Raw genomic sequence first — 12386 nt, forward strand, 5'->3', positions numbered from 1 at the left:
TATCTGAGTGAAAGGGGAAAGACCAACGAAAATGTGACCCCAGGGTTATCCCAGTACATTTAGTCCATTTTCTATGAATGCTTATGCATATAGCATTATAATTATTATAATTATATTTGTATCTATTTACTCCTATTTAGATAGCATTGTGCCGATGATAGTTAATTCCATAAAGTTTCAAGTTTGTCCTAAGTGAGATTCTATAATTGTGTGAAAATAATTTGGTCTATCTATTTAGGAAAAACCAAGTGGATATCTATCATCCAAACCATGATATTACAGTTAGATTGACAGCTCATAAAGTTATCCAAGATAAATAAACTGATGAACCATATCTACCTAATAATATATTATCTTTTTTTTCTTTTCTTCTCTTCTCACTTCTCTATTCTGACCACAGAGTTATTAACCTGGGGCTATTTACCTAATAATATGTCATAGTCTGAATTAACCAAATGCATATCAGTCTAAATGAGGAAGAGAATTGGTTTCAGCTTTGGGAAATTGGATGGTAAAGAATGAACCAGATTGCCTGTCAAGTTCCTCTACAATTCATGGTGTAGAAGATAAAAGACGAGACTTGGAAGCAGAAAGAGATAGGTCCATTTCCCACCTTAAAATACTTAACAACTGTGTAAACCCTGGACAAGTCTCTTAACCAGGCTTCATTGTCTTTATCTGTAAAATGAGAGGCTTAAACTCAATGACCTGTTAGTCCTTTTCAGTTCTAAATCCATAAATCAATGGCCTTGTGACCTGCAAACCTGCTAAGATTAAAAAATGAAGATAACAGAAACACCTGGCCATGTAACCTTGAGCAAGTTACTTAACCCCAATTGCTTAGGGGCGGCCAGGTGGCTCAGCGAGTAAGAGCATCGGCTCCAGTGTCGGGATGACCTGGATCAAATCCAGGCTCAGATACTCAGCACCACACCCAGAAATAATAACTGGCCGTGTAACCTTGAGCAAGTTACTTAACCCCAATTGCTTAAAAAAAAAAAATGAAGATAAGTACCAAGTTTCTCCCTGATACAATCAATCTTTTTTTTTAAACACTGATACTCTTTTAATGATATTATGTGGCTCTAAATAATGAAATATCACAATCTCCAAGAAATCAAAATTGCTGATCACTCAGATGGCAATGGATATATGGATCATGGGTGTAATTAGACTGCAGCATGTAATCAATGATAAATAGCACAAAATGAGAAGCACAAAATATAAAATTAAGGAGATATATTACAAAAAGTTCAGCCAACAATATAACGAGAGCAAGAAATAAGCACATCATCCTAAGAAACATTGGGAAAGACTCTTAGGACACTGTGTAAACCTTCCCTCTCCCCTCCACCCAGTAAGGATTTATGGACAGATCTGGACAAGATTCAGAGGATAAAAAGGCATGGACGGGTTGTGATGTGCATCAATGGAGGGAATGTTTATATCAAAGTATTAAAGTATTTATATGGTTCTTTAAAGTTTAAAGAGAACTCTCCTCATATATCTTTAAGGCACAGAGCCTCAGAATCTTCAGAGATGTCAGATGCATCAGAAACCATCAAATCCAACTTGTATCTGGCCAAGAATCCCCCTCTCTAATATACCCTCCAAATGGCCATCCAGTTTCTTTTTGAAGAGTTCCAGGCAGAGGGAGTATCCCCTCACAGAATCTCAAATTTGAATGGATTGTAGAGTTCATCTAGTCTGATTCATACCTAAATAAAGATTTCTCACCCCACAACTTCCACAAGTAGTTGTCTATCCAACTTTTAGGACCTTCAATGAGCAGGACCCTACTACCTCCAAAGACAGCCTTTTTACTCTCATGGATAGCTCTAATGGTTAGGAACAATTTTGGACATCGAGCCTAAATTTATAACTCTTTGCCACCTCTGATCATTGCTCCTGGTTCTCCCCTCTGGGTTCAGGAAGAATGATAATAGTTCAGATTTTTAAGTTTAATTTATGAAATAACACAAGTATTTCAATAACATAGTAGAATTAAAAAAATGATTGCACATAAAACTGCAAATCTATTATATAAAACTTGCTATTCCTTTTAAATATATAATAAAAATTATCATGTAACTTTATTTTTCCTTTTTTTTCTGCTACCCACCTCGAGATGGCTACCATTAGACAAAATAGGTATGTGTGTATACACACACACATGCATACATAAATAAAATAATTCTATGCATACTTTATATATCACTTCTTTTTCTGGATAGCATTCTTCCTTCATGGAACCTTTGTAGTTAATTTGGGTGTTTATAATGGCCAAAATAACTTAGTCACTCAAATAATAAATAAAACAACAAAATATAAAAAATAAAACAATATATAGTTCTTACTATATACAATGTTCTCTTGGTTCTGCTCATTTTGCCCTTCATTATTTTGTACAAATCTATCCATGATTTTCTATAATCAATGAGTTCACCATTTCTTATAGCACTAGTTCATATTTATGCAACATTTTATTGTTCTACAAAGAGTTTTACATATAGTATCTTATGAGACTTTCACAACAATTCTCTCAGATAGGTAGTTATTATTCTCAGTTTGCACATGAGGAAAATAAGTTTCAGAGAGTTTAAGTGACTTGCCCAGAATCTCACTACTAATAAATGTATGGGGTAGAATTTGAACAGATGTCCTGTGCTCTGTTTACCTCGCAGAACAAGCTTAATCACTCTTGCCTGTGACAGTCATACAATTAAATTCAACAAATATTTATGGGCCAGGAACCATGCTAGGTGCTGAGGTTAGAGAGAAAAAAAAATAGCCCTTGACCTTAAGTTGATTATAACAGTTATTTCAAGGATGCTAATAATGAGGGGATGAAGAAAGGTTATATGCAAGAGGTGGAGTCTGGGCTAAAGAAATTCTATAGAGCAGAAGTAAGGAGAGAATGAATTTGAGACAAAAGGAACCTTTTATGCAAAGGCACACAGACAGAAGAGAACACATAGTAGGTCAGTTTGAATGACACAGAGAGTATGGGAAGGGTAGGAATAGGAAAGAAAACAGGAAAGGTACATGAGAGTCATACTTTGGAAAGTTTTAAAATTCCTTCTGAGGAATTTATGACCATCTTGGAGGCAATGGGAAGCCCACTTGTAATGTTAAGGGAATTTGAAGATCTTCCTACCCCTTAATAGGCCCATGGGACTTGCTTTGAGCTCTGGCCCTTTCCACAAATTGAGTCACTGTGGAGTCCTTGGTGGGAGAAGCTTGCCAAATGGGTGAAGCAGAAAAAGAGAGTGAGGGAGAGCTGGGAAAGACCTGATGTAGAGCAAGTGAAAGAAGGAGGAATTTGCCTAGGGGAGCTTGTTTGTGGGGAGGCCTAATGGAGGGAAGGTTTGGGGATGGCAGCACTCCCTGGTTTGGTGATGTGTATAAACTTCTTTTTTACCATGATAGAATTGGCTTTCTGCTATCTGAATAAATATCTTGATTTCGTCTTTGAGGAAGAGAGTTTGTTATATTTTGCAATTCAGCCCTGGAAATACATCTGCACATTCATAGCAGGTGCTATGGGTATTGCATTGGTGATATACCACTGAAATTTTTTGAAGGGGAGGGTGACTTGATCATATCTGTATATTGGGAATATCAGTTTGGCAGCTGGGCAGAGAATGCTTTAGGGGTAGCAGAGACTGGAGGTGAGAAGAAGACAGTTATCATGTTGCTCTCCATTCCTTCTACCAAGCCTTCTCTTCTCCAGGATAAATTTCCTCATTTTCTTCAACTGATCCTCACATGATATGAAATCAACAGCTTTCACCATCTTGATTGTCTTTTGCTGAACATTCTACAGCTTATTAATGTCTTTCATAAAATTTGACACTCTACCTGAACACAGTAAGATGGTCAGACCACACAAGTACTTGAAGACAGCTATCATTTCCTTGCCTCCTCCCAAGTGATTTTCTTCTGTAAGGCTAGAGATGTATTTGGTCCCTTTAACCAATCCATACATAGCATGGTCTTGAATCTCCCAACTATCCTATGAATGCTTTTCATCTTGTCAATGTCCTTTCCAAAATGTGGCACAAAGAATAGAACAGAACACTGTTGCTATGGGCTGACCAGGACAGGAGCATAGTGTTACTATTATTTCCTATGTTCTGAACATTGCATCTCCTAATATCATCAAGGACAGCACTAAGTCAACAGGAGCCTTCTCCCATTGTATATTTGCAAAGCTAATTTATTCTAAGCATTTTCCTTTTTAAATGCACTTCAAATAAATTTCATTTTACTGGATTTGGGAACTTGACCATAGAACTGTTCAGTTCTATTTGAAAGAAAATTCAAAAGACCACTTATCAGAAGTGATATGGGGGAATTCCTTTATTGGCTATAATTATGGTGGACTGTCCAATGGGGAACTAGTCCTTTGAACATATGGATATTCCCTACTTGTTCTAGTCTGATTGATGACATGGAAGCTCGGGATGAGTTTATTTCTGGTCATGATAACTCAGTGGTTTATACCATATAATAATGGAGAGTTCTCTAATTAGCTACAGAATTGGAAGACCTGATGACCCAGTGTTTGCTGAGACAGAATTCAGAAAGAGTGGCCCACTAATTTCTCTCTGTCTCTCTCGTCCCCTGCCCCTGCCATTACTTTCTCCTTCCTTCCCTCCGTCATGGCTTTCAAGTGGAAGGACTCTTTTGAATTTCTTCACAAGAGCCAGGTGAGGGAAAGGGTGACTGCCTAGGCTCCCACCTGGCCAAATGGTAACCTTGAGCACATGGTCTTCAGGTAAGCCTTTTCCCAGGTGAGGGCCACTTCTCTTTTGTATTTGTTCTTTTCTGATCTTAGTTGAATAAATATGCTGAGATGGGAGTGCCTAGACAACACCATGATTTGGGGAGGACCAGAGGTCCTTTCAGAGCTCTCTTCTCAGAGCTAAATGGCAGCTTGATCCATTGGAGCAGCCATGGCTGATAGCTGTATCTGAACTGGGGACAGAAATATACCAAGGAAATATGTAGACAGAACCATAGTTATCAGAGGGAAGATAGCTTCAGGGAGTGAGATCCCTCAGGACACATCAAGAAATGTCTCCAGTGGATTGAAAAGAGGCATGGGCCTTAAGAGCCCATCAGAAAGCTATATGTGATAGGAACTTAGTTAAGAATCCATAAAAGGAGAAAATGATTCCCAGTGCCAGGAGACATAAGGTACCCTTCTGCCCTGCATATGCCTCCTTATTTTTAATTTTCCAAGTTTGTCTCTACTCTTCCCAGGAACTTATGTATGTAAATGGAGAATGTATCCCATGTTTGAGGGAATGCTTTATACTAATGACTTTGATATATTTTCTCAGTAAATCCCTTTTCTATTGGCTAATGGAATCAATCGTCTGATTGTTAATGGGTGTAATGGTACGGGAATTTTATGCCCCTTGATAGTCTTATGTGAATTTGAGGACCTTTCCTCATTTGAAAATATACTCTGCCCCCTAATAGGCTGCATGTGGTCACATGGAGCCTGTGGCGGGAGATTTGTTTTTCAGGAATGCCCACTCCTTGTTACTTTGTGATTGGGCAGTGGGTCATGAGGGTTGTGATGTTCTCTGACCCTGGAAAAGACTATATATACCCTGATGTGAGGTTTTGCTTTGGGGCTCACTTTGGGAAGAGTTGTGTGATTTGGCCAGATGAGACTCTGGGCAGCCATTGAGCCTCCTGGCTTTGAAAACCCAGATGTTGCTGCTTCCTTCTCTGGTAACTAACTAGGTATGGATGCAATGGTCAGACAGCTGGAAGCCCTGTCTGTTTATCTGTTTCTCTGTCTGTACTTTTTGTCTGCTTGTAACTTCTGTTTGTATTTTCTCTGAAGTTCAGGGTGCTGACTTTTCCCCCTGAACTAGGTAAGTGATAGATGTTTGATTAAGGTAAGATTGTCAACCCCTATTTTGAGTTGCTTTCCTTTAAAAAATTAGATCAAAGAACCTGTACTAGCAGCCGTCCTCGGTATGCTAGGGTTCTTGCTGCTACAATGAGGAGCACAGAAGTGGGAACTCAGGAGCTATGGTACCAGAAGTACAGACCCTCAGAGTTAACTACCCTTAGAATCGTCAGAGTGTTAGCTATTAAATATACTGTGGAAACCCCAAGCTGTGAGTTTGAATGCCTAGTTATGAGAATAGCCCTAGTAGGAGTGCTACAAGATGATAGGATTTAGAGCTAGAAGGTGCATAGAGTTCATCTAGCTCACCCTTCTCACTTTTACAAATGAGAAAATTGAGGCCCTGAGTGGTTAAGTAAAATGATGATAGTAATAATAACAAAAGTTAACAGTAATATACCATTTTAAGGTTTGTAAAACACTTTGTATACATGACTGCATTTGATCCCCATAAAAATTCTGTGAGGTAAATACTATAGGTATTATTATACTCATTTTACAGATGAGGAAATTGAGGCTCAGAGAGGTTGCGATTTGCCCAAGATGCCACAGGTGGTAAGTTGCAAAGTTAGAATTCAAACTCAGGTCCTCTGATGAAAAATCAAGTGCTGCTTTCACTGCACTTCCAGCTCTACTAAGTAAGGGAAAAGCTTTACAATCCCTTCTAACTGACTCCAAGATTCCATATTTCTTCAGGAATGGTGGATTCCCTGATGGCTGAATTTCAGAACCTCCCCATTTTAGCTGGTTTGTAATAGAAATATTTCTAACAGACCATATATAGATTGTCTTCTCCTGTTAGACTACACTGAACATGATATAAGCTTTTGTTAATGACTCAAGGCTGTCATTCTGATTATCAGTTATTATGATGTGCTGTACAGTAGATGGAGCTGTAGATACAGATATTGGGACTTATGTCAGCAGAGTAGGGAGAAATAAATACATCTGGGTACAGAGGCAGAAGAGAATTCCTGCTGTGCACAACATCCAGGATTCTACTCTTGGAAGATGCTTTGACAGAGCTATGGCTACTGAGGATGGCTGCTGAAAAGCTGTCTTATTTCCTCTACATATTCCCCTGGGTGGCTACAGTCAGCATCATTAAGTGAAGCAGACAGAGGGAAGGTTGCATATGTGTATGCTTGAGGGAACATGCAGCTTCTTCCCCCCTGTGGATTGTAGGGTATCTGAATTTGAAGACAGATTTAAAGAGAAACCAAAGGAGGTTTGCAGGCATAGTGAAGCAGTGGGGACCCATGAGATCTTGAGCATGCCCCTAATGCGGGACCTTTCATATACCTTCCATTGGTGCATGATATCAGGAGAGTTGTATTTGTGACCCTGAGAGGCTGTGTTTCTCACCAGTACTTTTCAGTGCCTGAGCTTAGGGAGCAGGGCTGTGATGAAAAGATTAGGAGGCAGAGTAATATAATGGAAAAAGCATTGAATTTGGAATCAAAGAAGCTAGGTAAAAATATTGTCTCTTTCACTTTGTGCTGACTAGTTAACCTGGCAAGTCCCTTAACCTCCCTGGCCTCAGTTTCCTCACCTGTAAAATGAAGGGGTTGGATAAACGGCCTATGAAGTCCCTTCTATGATGACAGAATGATTCTATGATCTAGTACATTGCCATGGAGCTAGCAGGCACTTAATGTTTTATTATAGTTTTGTGTCATGAAAATAGGAAGTGCAGCCTTCTGCCTGCCAAGTGGTATTCTTGCTTTCCAGAAAATTATCTTCTTTCCTCTTGTTATCAGGGTCCTTCGACTTGTCAACAACATGGAAAGCATGACTGTATCTTTAACACAGTGGAGCACAAGTACTTCCTGGTCACCCACTCTTCTATCTCACTTAGATTGTTAATTAACTAGGTGTGAAGGAAAAGCAATTCTTATCTTTTCAAGAGATCCTTTCTGTGTTTTAGGAAGAGCTTTCTCAAAGGCAACAATTCTTTATGATTAGAAGCCAATAATCTTTCTCCAGACATGACGTCAGGACATAATTTTTTTACCCCACAAAATTAAGTTAAGATAAAATTTCATAGGGATAAATGGGAAATCTTACACTTGGATTCCCAAAATCTACTTCACAGATAAAAGATTGGAGGGATGTAGTGAGATAGCAGTAATTCATTAAAAAATATCTGGATGTCTTAGTGGATAGCAAGTTTCTTAAGATGAGGCAGCGGTAGCCAAGTTCATGTAATTTTAGGGTGTAATGAGAAGCAGACTAGTTGAGAAATAGGGAGGGGAAAATCCCACATTGCTCTGCTTTGGTTCAACCACATTCAGGTCTAGGCACCACATCCCAAGAAGGAAATTGATTAGTTTATGAGCAACCAGAGAAGGACCTGGAATTCATGCTATAAATGAATCGGTTAAACCAGGAATGGTAGCACACCCCTGTAATCTCAGTTATGGGGGTTACTGAGGCTGACAGATCTCTTGAACTCAGGAGTTCTGACCTGGAGTGACGTAAGCCAATCAGTTGTTGCCGCTCAGTCTAGCATTAGTATGGTGAGTTCCTGGAGAGGAAGAGGGGTATATCAAACTGTTTAAAGGAGGGTGAAAGAGCCCGGGTCAGAAACAGAGCAAGTCAAAGCTCCCATGTTAATCAGCAGTGGAATCAAGCCCATGAATCGTCCTTGAAATTCTAGCCTGGGAGAGAGATAGAGAGACTCAAAAAGAATCAGTCGAAGAAACTGAAGATGTTAAGCCTGGAGAATAGAAAACTTTGAAGGATATGATAGCTGTCTTTAGACATCTGAAAGGCTGTGAAGGGATCAAACTTGTTCTGCTTGCCTGAGAAAGTAGAATTAGGAACAATGGGTAGAAGTTGCATACATAGATTTTGACCCAGAGTAAGGCTAATCATTCCCACAGTGAAAATGGTTCTTTTTCACAGGAAAGCTTTAAGATCAGACTGAGCAATCACTCGGCCAGTACATTGCAAAGGGAATTCTTGTTCGCACTTGGTGATGTGCTGAAAGGACCTAGAATCAGGAGGACCTGAGTTCAAAATTGGCCTCAGATACTTGATACCAGCTGTGTGACCCTGGGTAAGTCATTTAACCCCAATTCCCTCATCCCCCAAAAAATGTTTTTTAAAAGGTATTCTGAATGAATATAGTTTAGTCATTGGAAATTGAATGAGAGGCATAAGGGATTTCTAACCCTAAGTCAGATAGATATCCAAGATAAAGACCTTGTCTCTCTTGAGCAGGAAGTTAAAGTTTAAAAATAGACAATGCTTTCAAGCACTCTGTTGGTTTTTATCTTTGAATCTGTACCACTTACCAGTGCTTTTCAACCACTAGGCACTGAGTAAATATTTATTAGCTGAATTGGGGCACGGATGAATTGTAGGATCTGCTACTTTGAAATACTTTCTCCCTTTTCCTAACATATTTTTATATATCATTTTTTTTTACATTTGAATAGACTTATTAACAATCATTATTTCATGTTTAAATTCATGTCTTTGAATCTTCAGTGCCCAGCACAAGGCCTGGAACACAGTAACTACTTAATAAATGTTTGTTGATTGATTGATTGAATATCTAGAGGCAATATGAAAAGATCAGTGGACTGGGAATTAGAAGACTTGGATTTTTTTTCAGTGACTTTTCCATTACAAAATGTCTTTGGGGACTTTGGCAAGTTTTATCAGCCCTAGGCTTAAATTAAAATGAAAACAATCATACTTGTCCTGTAAACCCCACAGTGCTGTTATGAAGATTTAATAAAATAATACATTGGAAAGGAATAAAGTGCTACCCACTTGTAAGTTATCATTATTGTTTCACCTTATCTTATCTGTCCTTCAGAAACATGCCAGTGATGGCTTATGAAAGGATTATTTTGATAAATGTTATGAACTTGGATAGAGAGAGAAATGTTGTATTTTCCTTTTATTCTCCATTATCATAAGATTATATGTAATAAGTGCCCCTGTCTGACCTTTACAAGAAATGGTGCTTTTGGAAAACATTCTGTCGGCTGAAAATAGTTGGCTTGCATCTGATTGCTCTCTAAAGCTGTCACCTGTCAGACATTTTTTTAAAAGTCTAAAAAGCAAAATTGAAGATAAAATTCATGATAATTAAGTCATCTACTCTAAATGTACAAAGAGAAAAAAATCCCACTGAATATTCACATAATGTGAAGGTGAACAAGGTTTCATGAAGAATCTTAGAAGTAATGGCTAGGATATAGGTGATTCCTAACAGAAAACAATAGAAATATGGTAGTCTTGTTTTGGTAATTTTCCAGAAAATTTTTTAATTTATTACAACAAAAGTTATTTTTAATAATCCATTCTGTCACATTGACTGACTTTGATGAATATCTAAAAGTATTGACTTAAGGGGAAAATATTCCTTAAAAAAGTTATTGCTATCTTGATGCAATGGACACTTTCCATTATAATCTAGCCTTACCCATCTCCAGAGTCATTGCCATGGAAACTGGGTATGAGTCTTGCTTAGGAACTATACAGCCTACCTGGAATTCCTGAGATTCACATAATCTTTTTTTTTTTTTGGAGGGGGGAAGGCAAGGCAATTGGGGTTAAGTGACTTGCCCAAGGTCACACAGCTAGTAAGTGTCAAGTGCCTGAGTCTGAATTAGAACTCAGGTCTTCCTGACTCCAGGGTTAGTGCTCTATTTACTGCACCACCTCACTGTCCCAGGTTCACATCATCTTGAGGAGAGGCTGGAAAGAGAAAGAGAAAGGGGAAAAACAAGGAAAAAGAGAAGGAGGAGGTAAGTCTTTACAAATTAAAAAGGTACCAGAACTTTTGTAATTGACAATAATTCTGTTACCTCTCTGTGTTGACTCTATTTACGCTGTTGTGATGTTGACTTGACTTAAACATTACAAGTAGAAAATTCTAGGAAAGGAGCCAAAATGGTACCACATAAAGAAAAAGTAAAGCAAGCTCATCACCACTCCTCTCCTTTTCCCCACCAAAACTCCTTCAAACAGATCTAGAAAATGCACCAGACTGAATCTTGATCAGAAAATCCTAGAAAGCCACAGTGAGTCATTTTTCCAGCTGAGATTAACAGAGAGAGACAGATTTCTAGATGCTGGGGATAGGGTCTGATGCACCAGGAATGCACTGAGCAGACCTTTCCAGGGCCCAGGGGACAGAAAGAAGACTAAGGGCCATGTCCTAGGGCAAGATGAGGTTCCAGACCCATCTGGGGCAGCAGAACCCCTCAGAATTCAGGAGCAGGTTCCAACTGGCAGCTTTGTCACCCACTGCCCAGTTCTGGGCAATAGATTCAGGGTGAATGGAGGAGGAAACCTGCTCTGGGAGTGAGGAGAGGTCCAGGGACCTTGCCTACATATAGAACAATGAGGTAGTTTAGAAGCAAGCAGCAACACTGTGTGTAGAGGATGGAGTAGGAATCACACTTCAGCTTCCATTCCAATTTGAAGGCTGCAGAGAAATAACCAAGGCAGGAACATGAACCCAAAGGGACCCTGAAATTCTTTCACTCTGGCTGAGTTGTGCCCGACCTGTCAGAGAGCCTTCCAAAATCATATTGGATTGATCAGCCACAGTTGAACACATTACAATTTGATCCCAACATTGTGAAGGTCACTGGTTTTCTTCAAGTATAAAGGACTAACAACAATAAAGGTTGAGTTGAGCAGCAGTCATGGTAGCAGTTAGTCAGACTCAAAGAAAGAATAGAAATTTTCAGAGCTCAGACCAGAGATCCAGTGATCAGACTTAACCCTACATTGGACCACTTTGAAAGTGCTGAAAGTTTGTAGGTACCCAGCCTGAGCTGTCCCTGAGAGCCTGAAATAATATAATACTCAATACCTCAAGAAAGCAGCAACCAGATGAGCCTAGACCTTACCTCCAGAAGTGAACAGAGCCTGTACCTAGCATAAAATCAGAAAGTAGGATGCAAGAATGAGCATGTAAATAAAAAAAATCCCACCATAAAAAGTTATTGTGATGACAAGGGTGGTCAGGATACAAACCCAGAAAAAGAGAATGACTCCGAAACATCTAGAAGCAAAGCCTCTAAGAAAAAAAAAAACCACAACAGGCATTTGTTTTTTCAAGCAGAATTCCTGGAAGAGATGAAGAAGAATTATTAAAAAAAAAACAAAGGAGATAAAAATTTTTTTTTTATCAATGAAATGAAGGTTCTAGAGGAAAAAGATGAAAAAGAAATGAGAGCTATGGAAGAAAGAATTGGAAAGGGAACTAGAAGTTTGACATAAGAGGTGTAAAACCTTACCCAAATAACAAATGTCCTGAAAGTTAGAATGAACCAAAAAATAGAAGAAAATCTAAACTATCTCACAGCAAAATCAACTGACTTAAAAAACAAAGGAGAAAATTTTAGGAATCATTAAAGTACTTGAAAGTCATAACCGAGAGAGAGAGAGAGAGAGAGAGAGAGAGAGAGAGAGAGAGAGAGAG

At 38.8% G+C, this 12386-nt stretch overlaps 1 long non-coding RNA gene across 2 annotated transcripts in view; it reads left to right on the forward strand.

The window, feature by feature from the left end:
• LOC138142990 (uncharacterized) overlaps positions 1-8970 on the forward strand; it is a 29472-nt gene extending 20502 nt beyond the window's left edge. The window contains exon 3 of one of the 2 annotated variants that reach the window (XR_011163576.1): positions 8840-8970. This is a non-coding gene — a long non-coding RNA (uncharacterized lncRNA). Of the gene's footprint in view, positions 1-400; positions 962-8839 lie in introns of those variants that run through there. The other variant, XR_011163577.1, reaches the window with a different exon arrangement.
• Positions 8971-12386: the final 3416 nt, after the last annotated feature.

The sequence above is a fragment of the Petaurus breviceps genome, unplaced genomic scaffold (genome assembly GCF_028583685.1).
Source record: "Petaurus breviceps papuanus isolate PSGF00001 unplaced genomic scaffold, PetGlider_PUasm1.0 90625, whole genome shotgun sequence".
Taxonomy (NCBI): Eukaryota; Metazoa; Chordata; class Mammalia; order Diprotodontia; family Petauridae; genus Petaurus; species Petaurus breviceps.